Source organism: Rattus norvegicus, chromosome 1 (assembly GCF_021556685.1).
Source record: "Rattus norvegicus strain SHRSP/BbbUtx chromosome 1, alternate assembly SHRSP_T2T, whole genome shotgun sequence".
NCBI classification, from domain to species: Eukaryota; Metazoa; Chordata; class Mammalia; order Rodentia; family Muridae; genus Rattus; species Rattus norvegicus.
Window position 1 is genome coordinate 235,490,208 of NC_141534.1, and position 12,791 is coordinate 235,502,998.

At 43.5% G+C, this 12,791-nt stretch overlaps 1 protein-coding gene and 1 long non-coding RNA gene across 4 annotated transcripts in view; one reads left to right on the forward strand and one right to left on the reverse strand.

The window, feature by feature from the left end:
- Positions 1-12,791, forward strand: part of Dock8 (dedicator of cytokinesis 8) — a 191,425-nt gene that overhangs the window by 22,339 nt on the left and 156,295 nt on the right.
- On the reverse strand, positions 4,492-9,536 carry LOC147997083 (uncharacterized). Its single transcript, XR_015653124.1, has 3 exons — positions 8,981-9,536; positions 6,803-7,038; positions 4,492-5,756 (listed from the first exon to the last, which is right to left on the reverse strand). It is a non-coding gene; the product is annotated as an uncharacterized LOC147997083 (long non-coding RNA).

Consider the following 12,791-nt stretch of genomic DNA (forward strand, 5'->3'; position numbering starts at 1 on the left):
ATGGAGCACACTGCTTATACTTTGTGGAAAAAATATAATATAAAAATAATATAATTTTGATGGAAAGAGACTTAAAGGGAAAAAATGAAAATTGGGATTGTTAAATTTCTCAGGGATGCCGATGTTCTGAGGACTGGAAGCGATTTAAGATCCTCACTAAAGTTTCCTGAAAGTACCTTTATTGGATGGTCCTAGTAATGGAAGACAAAGAGCGTTTGTTAGACTCATGTAAGTGCCTGTTGTGAGCATTTACATATGGGATAGAAACCATGGAATGTTACAGAGGAGAGCTAATAGGGAGGTGGCCCTGAGGATAGCAAACTACCCGGATGACCTAGACCGAGACCTGCTTAATCGCCTCCTCCTCTTTACTAAAATGGAAAATAGCTTGTTATTCCAAAAGATATGAGTTAGTCATTCAACAGGCTGAAACGCAGAGACGCAAAACTTCTTAAAATAAAAGTGATTTCCAATTGTTGGACCTAAAGTTCACCGCTTTTTGCAGCCTTGATAGCACGCACGCACGCGTATCGATTCTACAAACTTGGAAGCTTGATCACACAGTGTTTTATAACATGCTTTGTTATGTAAAGATGTGGCAGCAGCAGCTTTTCTTGTCATTCAGTAGTCTTGGCTTATATTTCTAAGGAATGTGAAACATCCTCCTGGGAGGGAGAGCAAACTTCCCCTAATTCTCTAGAGAGCTGCATTGGTTTCCAATTAATCATCATTAGAGATGCACTGTGCTAAATACATGTGTGTGGTCATCTTTGCATGTGTGTGTGTGTGTGTGTGTGTGTGTGTGTGTGTGTGTGTGTGTAGATGGATGTGTGGGTGTGTAGATGGATGTGTGGGTGTGGGTGTGCAAGCATGTATGTGCACATGCCTATGGAAGCCAGAGCCATCCTTGAGTGACATTCCTCAGGTTCCAGTCTGTCCTTGATGTGTAGCTTATCAGACAGGCAAAGCTGGCTAATCAGTGAGGCCCACGTATCTGCCTGTCTCCACCTCCCCAACATGGATTACAAGTGAGCACTACCACACTCAGCTTTCTTTGTTATTGTTTTATTTTGGTTTTTGTTTGTTTGTTTGTTTACCTGGGTTTAGGGGATCAGACTACAGTCTTCATGCTTGTAAAGGCAAGCCCCTGGTCCCTTTACTCTCGTCCTTAAGGATTCCTCAGGGTAAATGCTGCAGTGCTATCTTGGGTTGAGATGCATGCACTGGTGTGTGTGGCTGTCCTGGCCTCCCTCTGGAAGGGCTCAGGTGACATATGTTTTTAACATGAAGTTTAAAGATGCTTTGAAAATTCTGTTTTGGAATTTTGAAGCTTTGCCTCACTCATTGGGGGTAAAAGCCAATTAATTATATTGCCTCAGCCTCCTCAGTGTTGGGATTACAGGCCTATGCCACCACACCTGCTGAGATCCCCCTATGTTGTGGTGGCTGTCATTTTGATATTTCTCCATACTTCCTTCCCGGTATATTGATATCCTAAGTTCCAGGATCATCTCAAGCTTGCAAGCTTCCTGCCTCAGCATCCTAACATATTTAAAAATAATTACATTATAGGTACCTTTAAGAAGAAATTAACCCCAAAAGTTTAAATGGAAATCACTATGATAATTGAATCAGTCAACCTAAAGTTGTCTTTGATCTGGACATATACTATTAATTCTTCAATTTCCTGATGGCTACATCTTTTAAAAGAAATGCTATTCTGGCTTATCTTGGTACTATTTGAGGGGGGTTTTATTGTTGTGAAGAGATACCATGACTATGGCCACTCTTATAATGAAAAATATTTAACGGGGGCTGGCTTTCAGTTTCAGAGACAGTCCGTTATTACCACAGTAGAACATGGTGGCAGCAGCCTGACATGGTGCTGGAGAAGGATCTCACAGTTCTACATCTTGATCCACAGGCAGCAGAAGGAGACTGTGTCACACTGGGCATAGCTTAAGCATATATGACCTCATATATGCCCACCTCCACAGTGACAAACTTCCTCTCACAAAGCCACGCCTCCTCCAATAAGGCCACACCTCCTAATAGTGCTACTTTCTGTGTCCAAGCATTCAAACACAAGCATCTATGGGGTGATACCTATTCAAACCACCACAGCAGGCATCGAATGAGTTACTATTCTAGCTATTCCCAAGAATCTGTAGTAAAGTCGACACTTGTAGGCAATTTATATACACTTGAAAAGAATACAGTTTTACCGAATATGAGAGAAGAAGAGTAATCATCAGTCTAACCTTCTCTTGGCCTTGTGAGCTACAATCATGCCTAGGGTAGCAAGACACATCCACTGGTGTAGTAGTAGTAGTACAGACATCATGGGAGTAGCCAACCATTTTTATGATTGGATTTAAGTCCTGCACCACAAGACAAAAACCAAAGCCAGCACCCAAAACCTGTGACTAGACATGTCATAGGTCCTAAGGGGAAAGTTCATTCCTCTTATTCTGTTATATGGATGTTATTAAACTGATTCCTGATAATTACCTTTACACCCATAGACGAATGTGTTTCTCAGCCCTCATCAGAAAAGCTTCTTATCATAGCAGATGACTATTGGTTCAGGCCATGGTACATAGAGTAAAAGACTTAGGAATACTCAGCCCTGAAAGTGACCTCTGGGTCATACCCCCCTTTTCGGGGGCTTGGGAGTATTTCAGAAGGGGCTGGGAAGAGTAAAAGCTAGAGGCAGTGGGTGGCTACAAGGAAACAGTGTCTTCTGGACAGAGCAGGGCATCCACACATATGAACTCACAGCAGTAAGGCAGCACACACAAGACCTGTGCAAGCTCAAGCCTGAATAAAACAAAAAACAAATAGGCATGGTGAGAGGCAGTCAGTAGGGTGTTCCTCCCCCATACAGGAACGATTGGCAGTGATGGGTGCTGGGAGAGGAAGGGTCCATTTTCCTTAAGAATGTAGCCCCTGGTGAGTCAACCGCACTGCAGCGGGAGGCCACTCATCCTTCCAGACATACAAGGGCTGCATACATTGGACTTGATAGGTTTCAGGGTTGGGGCACAAAGTTGGGTAGGGATAGTGAAGGAGGGTGGGTCTCCAATGAGTTGGGAATATGATCAAAACACATTGGAGGAAGTTCTCAAAGAACTAGCCAAAATCACTTAGAAGAACCACTATAATCAATTTTGCATAATTTCTTCTTCATAACCAAAGCTGTACACTGGCTACATTTAAGCTTGGTATCCTTATAATGTTCTGAGTTAGCATATTCGTTCGTGAGAGACTAGTTCCTGAGCACCGACGTGTGCCAGACACCGATAGAGCTTTAGTATGGAAAGCCCCTGCTCTCCACTTGAATCGTGACATGTACTGAGTAACAGATCCATACACAAGGTAATATCAGGTAATGCCCTTGTTCCTTGTCTATTAACTAGAGAGATAATAGTCTATAAGGTTTATAGGAGACTATGCGGAAGTTGTTTACATTGTAAGTTTTTAATGAGTATTATTAAAGTTGTAAAAAATCATTAAATTCTCACAAGGAGGAAATTAGCCAACTATTTTATATTCAAGGAAAGTTTTCTCTGAGTCTTTCTGAGTGCCTGTCTGTCTGTTTGTCTGTCTGTCTGCCTCTCTCTCTCTCTCTCTCTCTCTCTCTCTCTCTCTCTCTCTCTCTCTCTCTGTGTTTGTGTGTGTGTGTGTGTGTGTGTGTGTGTAAGTTTAAATCATGTCTGCTTCTCCACAGGTAAGGGTGGCCTGTATCTTCTCAGCAAGTAGCTCTGCTGATTCTCGTTGGCTTTTGCCACTGAACATGGGAAGGGGAGTTTTGCAGAGCTCTATCTCAAGGTGAAGAAGCATTTTCTCATTTCCAAAGCTGTCTCAGAGAAATGTCTGTTCTTATCCAGTTAGATCAGCTTAGAAAGATGATTACCAACCCCCAAATGGTCTCTGAGAAGAAACTGGGACCTAGGCCTACCAAAAATGAGATTCAACTGTGACTTGTTTGTTTCCTTGCTCTTTTTCCTGTTTCTTTTTCCTCTTGTCCTTCCTCCTCTTCTGCCTCCTTTTGAAATAAAGTCTTGGAATACGGCCCGAGCTGGTTTTAAATGCCTCAGCCTCATCGATGTTGTTGAATGCCCAAATTTTAATAAAAGGTTTTTTTTTTTGTTGTTGTTGGTTTTGGTTTTGGTTTTGGTTTTTTTTTTATTTTTTTGTCATTGCTGATGGTGTTTGTTAAGGAGGGAGGGAGAAATTCAGAAAGTATTTCAGGTTGTTCTTGAACACACAATCCTTAAGATCTGGAATTACAGGTGAATCCCACTATACTCAGTTGTTAACTGTGACTTTTTAAAATTTCTCTGTTTTACTGAGAAGTGAAAAAGGTCAGCTGTGGAAAGGTCAATTATGCTTCGTCTTCACTGATAGGGAAACCAAATCTAAACTAGGAAACACTGAAAATAACCAGGGGTATAATCCTTGTCATATCAAAAAGAAAGAGAGACGTTGAGTGGGTCCATGACTTTCTTTTTATTTTATTTTTTTATTTACATTTCAAATGTTATTCCCTTTCCCAGTTTCCCAGACATAAGCCCCCATCCCATCCCCCTCCTCTTCTTCTATGAGGGTATTCCCCTCCCCATCTATCTCCCCTTCCCCCCTCCATTCCCCTACACTAGGGGGTCCAGCCTTGGTAGGACCAAGGGCTTCTCCTTCCATTGGTGCCCAACATGGCCAACCTCTGCTACATATGCAGTTGGAGCCCTGGGTCAGTCCATGTAGAGTCTTTGGGTAGTGGTTTAGTCCAGGGAGCACTGGTTGGTTGGCATTGCTATTCTTATGGGGTTGGTTGATGACTTTCTTAAAAGCACTGCATTCATTGAATGCTTCTTGTATCCCACATGTGCATTACAGTGCATGATTCATAACAGCCTAAAAAGTTATGGATGCTCTCATTCTCCTTGCGGCCAAAGACCCCATCCTATTCAAGACCTCATCCTACTCAAGACCTGAACACAGCACTATGCCCAAACCCCGGTGATGCTGAGACAAAGCTGGGATTTTAGCAGTGGCATTTGCTATCACCAACTGTAGGAATCAAACAGACTTTTTGGCTGTCGTGAGTTTTCATCGTGGTTGCCTCTTGTGGTTTGAATGAGAAGTGCCCCTCATAGGCTCTTGTATTTGAACACTTGGTATCCAGGTGATGGTGTTGTTTGTGAAGATTGTGAGCCTTTGTGGGGTGGAGCCTTGCTGCAGGAAGTGGGTCACTGGGAATGTCTGTAAAATTTTACAGCCTGGCCCCACTTCCCATTCTCGCTCTGCTTCATGGCCGTGAATGAAGTGCAACCATAGAGCCTCTGACTCCTCCGCTCTGCCTTCCATGCCCTGATGGCTTGTACTCCCCAGAGACTGAGCACCACAACAGACCCTTCCTTCCTTAAGTGAGTAGCTAATAGGCCATCTATGTGCTGAGGTTGTCTTTCCAAAGGACAGGAGATATTCAGTTTCACCTCAGACAGTCAGAGGACTGACTATGGGGAGAGGTGGACTCCATCCTCTCTGAATGGAGGGAGAGAATCTCACAGCTCCTGGCAATCGTGGAGAGTTCTCTCCTCAGAGGAGCTTGGAAAAAAATCTAAAGCATTGGAACCAACAGACCTTTTGGCCGAAAGGAATTTTCGTCATGGCTGTCTATTGTGGTTTGAATGGGAAATGGCCTCCATACACTCTTGTGTTTGAATGCTTCGTCTCCAGTCGATGGTGTTGTATTCCTGTGTGAAAAGCAAGAATAGTCTTGGCTGTGAACAGCAACAAAAGTGTGTTCTCAAGCTAACAGTCCCTAACCTTTGCCCTACCACATCATCAGACTACTACTTCAAACTCCACTTAAAAACACTACTGCTTAGCCTCCAGGGCACAGTCAGTTCAGGGGGATAATGCAGGAAGCTAGAGTTGTTGAGATGAGAAAGAAGATGTCTGGGCTGGTGGGAAGTCCCATGTCTGCATTTCTGAGTAACAGACACATCTCCGTTTATGTCTGACCTTGCATGACCAGGGCACACTCCTGACCTTGAGGGTTGCTAACATTAGTACCCCTCCTTCACACCCACTGAGCATGAGTTGCTGGGGGTGTTGTTGTTGCTGTTGTTGTTGTTGTTGTTGTTGTTGTTGCTGTTGTTGCTGCTGTTTGTTTTTATCTCAGAGGACATGATGTAGTGAAAGACAGGTCTTAGTTCTCAGAGTCTCTCTGTGCCACCAATTTGAATTTCAGATGCTAAGAGGATCACATTAGCACCCTGACAGTTCATCATTTGCTGACTGACACACTCTGTTTCGTCTCAAGAGCCCCTGGGCACCCTGAGGGTACCACTTTTAGGTCAACCTCTGGGCTGTTTTCTCCTCTTCCCTTGACCCCCATTCAAGGGCTGCAGGTGACGTGTAGGGTAAGTAGCACTTATGCATCGTGTGGCCTGAATCTAGAGAGCTGATACCACATGTGGTTCTCATCCTGCCCCTTGGAAGCTTAGGGCTTACAACACCCCATTCTCTCTGCAATCCCATCCTCAGAGATAATCAGTTGCGACCTCCTACTCCAACCTTAATTTGCTCCTTAACGGTAGCTTTCAAAGGGTCGTACCAAGGAAGCAAAACTATTTTTGTTCAGTTCTCATTCTTTCTCTCCGTTCCTCCCTCCCTTTCCCCACAAAAACACATAGTTTGGAAAACAGTATTTAACATATACTATAGCCAGTGTACTTTGATCTAATGTCAAAGCTTGTATTTCCCCTCTACGCACATAGAATACTCCCTTCTTTACCTTAGTACTTCTCTCAGGTTTCAACATGTGACTGGTTACGTAACATCCCTCCTTTGCTCCCAGTGGACTGTAAATTTCAGTAGGTTAGAATCTCTTCTACCAGGGCAGACCTCCAGAATACACAGACATCGGTTTTCAGATCACTTGTCTCTTTGCTAACACCAGGCAGGTTTATAGTTCTGGATCATCCTCCCCTCCTGAGGTTGTTAGCTGGTTTCCAGGGTCACGTCTGAGGCCTGGGGGAGGGGGGGCTCTGAATTATTACTTTGTTTATGGTGCTATGACTATCTTTAGTTAGCAACTTGTATTACATAATCTTCTAGGATAAATCCTTTTTAAGCCATAGGTGGCTCATGAAGAATCTAGAAAACAACTTGAGAGTTGAAAGACTATTTTTTTCCCAAAAACCAATGGAAGCTAACCCCTACCCCTATCCCCTGCCGTGGGCTGACATCATTTGCTGTATGCTGTAATTGAGAAGGAACCTGATAGCTAAAGCATGTACTCTGTGCAGATTACTTTTTGTCTGATCAAGTTGTAGAAATAAAGGAGCAGGGGGATATTTAGGGAATTGCTTCCATAGGGCAAGGAGATATTCCTTCAGGATCATTCCAGTTTCTGAGTCCTCATGCTTTTGCATCTGGAGGCATGGACACTCGACTGATGGACAGTTTCTCCATTGTCAAGAGAGACCCTCAAGAAGCACAAGGAAGTTAGACAAAAGGTTGTACCATGGAGGAAAAATGAGATTAACATTATTTCTTTAACACAAATATTGATATTAGAAGTCCTTAATAACATTGAAAGCACATGTAAATGGTAGATGTAGTAAGTTGAATATTTAATGGGTTGGGGTTTTTGATGTGTTTTTATGTGTATGCACATAAACGTGTGTGTGTGTGTGTGTGTGTGTGTGTGTGTGTGTGTGTGTGTGTGATATTAGGTGTCTTTGTCAGTCACCTTCCACTTATTTATTTATTTATTTATTTTGAGACAGCGTCTTCCCCTGAAGACTTAGTGCAGTTAATCTGCCTCCCAGTGCTGGGATCACAGCCTTACGTTATGACACCCAGATTTTCTTGTGGGTTTCAAGGATCCTTGTGTATGTGGCTAATATTTTAGCAACTGTTCATCTGTCCAGGGGCTGGTCAGAACTGTTCTGAGAAGGCCTTGCTGCATAGTATGGATCTAGACCATCAAACTTGCGATCCTGCCTCAGTGTCCTAAATTCTGGCATGACAGACAGACAGCAGCATGCATGGCCAAAAAGGTTTTAAATTTTCACACTTTCCAGTTAGCAATTATTATTTTCACACTTAGATGAAGTAGACTTTTATAAATTATTAAGTGTTCATCTCTGATAAATGCAATGAACTTTATTTTTTAATTCACCATACTCTTAACTGGAATTTTCTACTTCATTTTAAATTATGTTTAAAGTCAGGAGAAATAGGAAATAAACTGTTATTTTATGTCTTTAGTACCCCACACTGTATACTTTTAACTGAAAGAGCTTTTTTTTTTTCTCTACAATAAGCCTTTGGTAGTTTTTGTTTTTCATTTAAAAAATGTAAATGAGTGCTAAAAAGTATCTGTTTGAAAGGTGTGACCTTCTTTGGGAAAATTATTTCCAGTCTATACTGCACTAAAGGTTCTTGAATTTGAACAAAGAGAGTTGCTTAAACAAAATGCATAATATGCGCTGAAGCTCCAATAGGTGCAAAAAGAGAAATCGCACTAAGTACAGTACAGAGTCTCTGACTGTTTGGAGTAAAGAACCTCATCTGAGGTGACAGATGGTTGAACTATGCTGTCACCTACTACCACCTGAAGTGTGTGCCCTCAGAGTTCCAGAAGGGCTCAGCGCCCTTGCTTTGGCCCTTTGGCTCTGCTGTCCTTGGCCTGTTAGAAGGACAGGTTGATACCACCCTTCAGTCTCCAACTTTGAACTTTCAGTCATGGCGTGGGCGGACTCCTTACTGACTTTAGTTTGTGAATGCTATCCTCCTCCCTTTCTGCAGCTCCTCTGTTGTTCCTTCCAACTCCCTTTAAAGCCAGCTCCATTCACCCATCCTTCAGCCTGGTTTGGTCTGCGGCTGGTTAATTCATTGAGTTACAGGTCTTAGATTTAATTGCACTTTTGCAGAGGCCATGCTGTTACAACAGCAGGGTGACTACCTGAGGAAGTAGAGCCAGTTCTTCTGAAGCAGAGGCTTCTGCATGCTCAACTTGCAGCTGGGCATTTTGGTCCGATATCCTGCTGAATCCTGGGTAGCTGAGCAAGGTGAGGGCAAACATTGGATGCGCACTGTGGGACAAGAATTGCTCCTACATGAATGAATTGGTCACAGGAGGCCACTCTGTCCCACGCTGAAACAAAAACCATTCCTCAGTTCTGTCTCTGTACCTATTATCTTTGTGCTGATGTTGCTGCATTAAACACTGCCCCTGCCTGGAACTTCATAGGATGCTGGGAAGTTTCCCAGAATCTTGGATCACTGCTAAAAGGACTGGCAAACATCCAGGTCCAGAGATAGCCCAGTGACGTGAAGTTGGGGGAAGTGCTGCCTGCAGCAGAGCATTGACCCCCACTCTCAGCTTGCTAAGCTGAGTTCTGAATCCTCTGAAGCAGTGAAGAAGTCACCATGCAAAGCTCAGCCCTCCTCAGACTACAGAAGATTCCACAGAGGTAACAGAAAAGGGAAAACTCAGCCAGCACCACTCTGACAGTGTCAATTAATCTCCTTCGGAAGATTTAACATGTAATAATAAGCCTTTTTTCTCTGTTAGACTTGGTTTGAGTGCATCACATCTGCCCGCCTACAATTAGCCCTTAAATTAGCCCTGTTGCCTTTAACTGTGGCATCTAGACAGTCAACATGAAACTACAGTGAAGCAGGAGCAGGCTGCAGGGCCAGTCCTTCATTTTAGAATGTGGGCGGTGTTAAGGAGAAGCTGTGCCCCTGAACCCCTGTCTGTCTTCCACAAGTAAAGGTCTTTTCCTTTGCCGTAAGTCCTGGTGCAAGCGTTTACCATGCCTGCAGGAGCATTTGGAGCTGAAGACGGGAGGGCACAGGAGGCCCGTGTTGTTTAATATTAAACCAACGGGAAATGCCCTGGGCTCGTGAGCCACTGCTTTCACTAGGGCAAATTAATTGCTTTATAGAAATTCCTTTCTGTGTTCTGTAGAGAAAATGTTTCCACTGGACCTAAATGACCAAAAGGAGTAGTTTGGGGGCTAAATAGCTTTGACATTGTGCCCTGAAGGAATGAGACAATTAAAGAAACTGACTTCCTCTGAGTAAAAACTATTTATAATAATTTATCTGCATAACATGACTCCAGACTCATTGGCCTGGGGCTCCCTGGAATTGCTGTGTGTGTGTGTGTGTGTGTGTGTGTGTGTGTGTGTGTGTGTGTGTGCATGCGCCCATGCACGCGCTGTCCTAGGCACATGCTGGTTTGTTACAGAGACACTAGGGATCTGAATTGAGGTCCTCATGCTAGAATGGCAAGCACTCTACCTACTGTTAATTACTCTGGTCCCTATCTCTTTCTTTTTCTTTTTTTCTTTAATGTTTTCCCAAGCTTCAAGAACAAGAATTACCCTGGAACCCCATCCCCTCATCCCCACATTTACACAAGTGCTACTGTTTGAGGGAAAAACAAAACGTTAGACGGTCTTAAAGGGGGTGGAAAGTCATTTAAGAAACAGGGTCACTCAAGAGACAGAGTTAATAGTTGCAGTATCTTCCCAGGGACAGTTCATGAGGGTGAGGGACCAATAGCATCCAAACAAAACCAGGGCTGTCCAGTGAAAGGTCACTAGTGGTTTTATCTAGAGCAGCTACTGCAGAACAGTGGGGGTGAGGAGGGCAGAGGGGAGTGGAGAGAGACGGGTAGAGCCTGCTCTTCAGGGGAAGTGGGTAGTGCTGACTTAGAGGCAGGCTGCCTGCGAAGGAAAGGTTTCCCTTTCTTATGGCAGTGGGGGTAGTGGTCATGGGACACAAGAGGTTGGGGGTGGAGGGTGTCTCAAGATAAGATATGAAACTCACGATAAGGAGCAATCTTGGGTAAGGCTTGAATGAAGTGTCTGCCCCTAGGTACCTCCTCTTCCTGCCTTTGCCCACATGCCAGGAAAAGTACTCACTGCGATAACAGATTTTTGCCCTGGAAGGGTTCACTGAACTTCTTTTTTTTTTTTTTTTTTTTTTTTTTTTCGGAGCTGGGGACCGAACCCAGGGCCTTGCACTTGCTAGGCAAGCGCTCTACCACTGAGCCAAATCCCCAACCCCTTCACTGAACTTCTTGATGTTTGGCATTTATCCATAGTTGAAGCAAGAAGAGACAAAGCTGTACGCACAGAGAACATCAGAACTGAGGAAAAATGACCCTCCTGTAATTTTTTTGAAGCCTGTGCCCATTGCTGACGTGGGTGTGTGGATTACCCATGGAACATATTCCACAGTCACTTACCCATGAAGGATTAATGATACTGAGCTGGGTTCGACGGCTTAGCAGCAGGCCAAACCTGTTCTTTTCAAGGGTTGGGAAAACCTTCGCATGCCTAACTCTCTGATCCCCCGGGAAAGGAAAATACCAGAAGCCCAGCTCCCGTGACAGGCATCTCTGAAGTGTTGCTGGAATGAGTCTCTCCAGTAGGGCTGTCTTCCGCTACCTTTCATTTCTTCAACTATCTGTAAAGTCTGGCGCAAGTTTCTTAACCTTTCTTGGCCTCAGTTTCCTCACTTGCAGAGATGAATCTTTACCCTGTTTGGTGGGTGCAGGCGTTAAATAAGCTCACTAGAGCATTCCTGGTTAGACAGCAAGTATTCTGAATCATCACTGGCATTCTTTTAAAAAATACTGTTTAACATTTTTTTTGAAATTAAAATGTAATTACATCATTCCCCTCTCCAACCCCTCCTTACTCTTACTCAAATTCATGCCTTATTCCTTAATTGCTAGTACATATATTATATATAAATATGTTTTATTTATATGTTACCATATATTTCCTAATATATGTCTGTGGTCTTCTCATTCTGTAACATACACACACACACAAACACACACACACACACACACACTCACACACACACACACACACACACACACTCACACACACTATAATTTCAGGGCTGACCACTTGGTATTAGATAGTCAGTTATGGGTGGGGCTTGCCTTGGGAAGACTGTCCCACTCCCAATGTTCCTTAGTTGTCTGTAACTAGCGTTCTTAATTGCTATAATAATAGTAGTGATGGTGGTACACTTTTCCAATTTATAGACATGATAAGTAATCTTGTCACTCGGATTATGAGACTTTAAAGGTCCCCCTGAAAGTAAGGAGGGAGCTTAGCTAGCACCTATGGTCTGCAGACCCTGGGGCCACCCTTACAGCTTGACAGTTTGGGGACTCTACCTTTCCTCTCTCCTCCATTGCTGGCCCCACTGTGGTCATTTATCTAGGACTCTTCTCTCTCATAGGTCCTCTGGCCTGATGGCCTCTGCCTGTTGAAGCTTCTCTGGGTCACCAGCCTTTTCCCTTTGTCATGTGCTTAGCTGTGTCAACTCCTTTGCTTAGATGAGGTAGCTGGCAATCGACAAAGCAGGGTTTGAACAACAGGCGTTGTTCCTGATTTCAAACATAAGTGGTTTGTAAATTATCGAGAATGTCTGTGATTATTTCTTGCTAGATTTGTTTATTTTACAAAAGGACTTTGTAAACAACCTTACATAAGTTGATACAAGTTTTGTGACTAATTTGTGTTGGTAGCCAGTGTGCATATAAAGTACTGTTGCTTCCTAATCTAGAGGAAAGTGAAGATAGGGGCAAAGCTAGTTCTAGGGTGTTCTGTAGCACAGTTTTATTCTGCCCTCGGGACAAGGGGTTGATTCAGAGTCTCTTTTTCCCCCCTTAGACTAGCTTTGAAACTCGTTACCACTCTTATTATCCTGCATTCCTTCTGGTAGAGAACTATACCCAA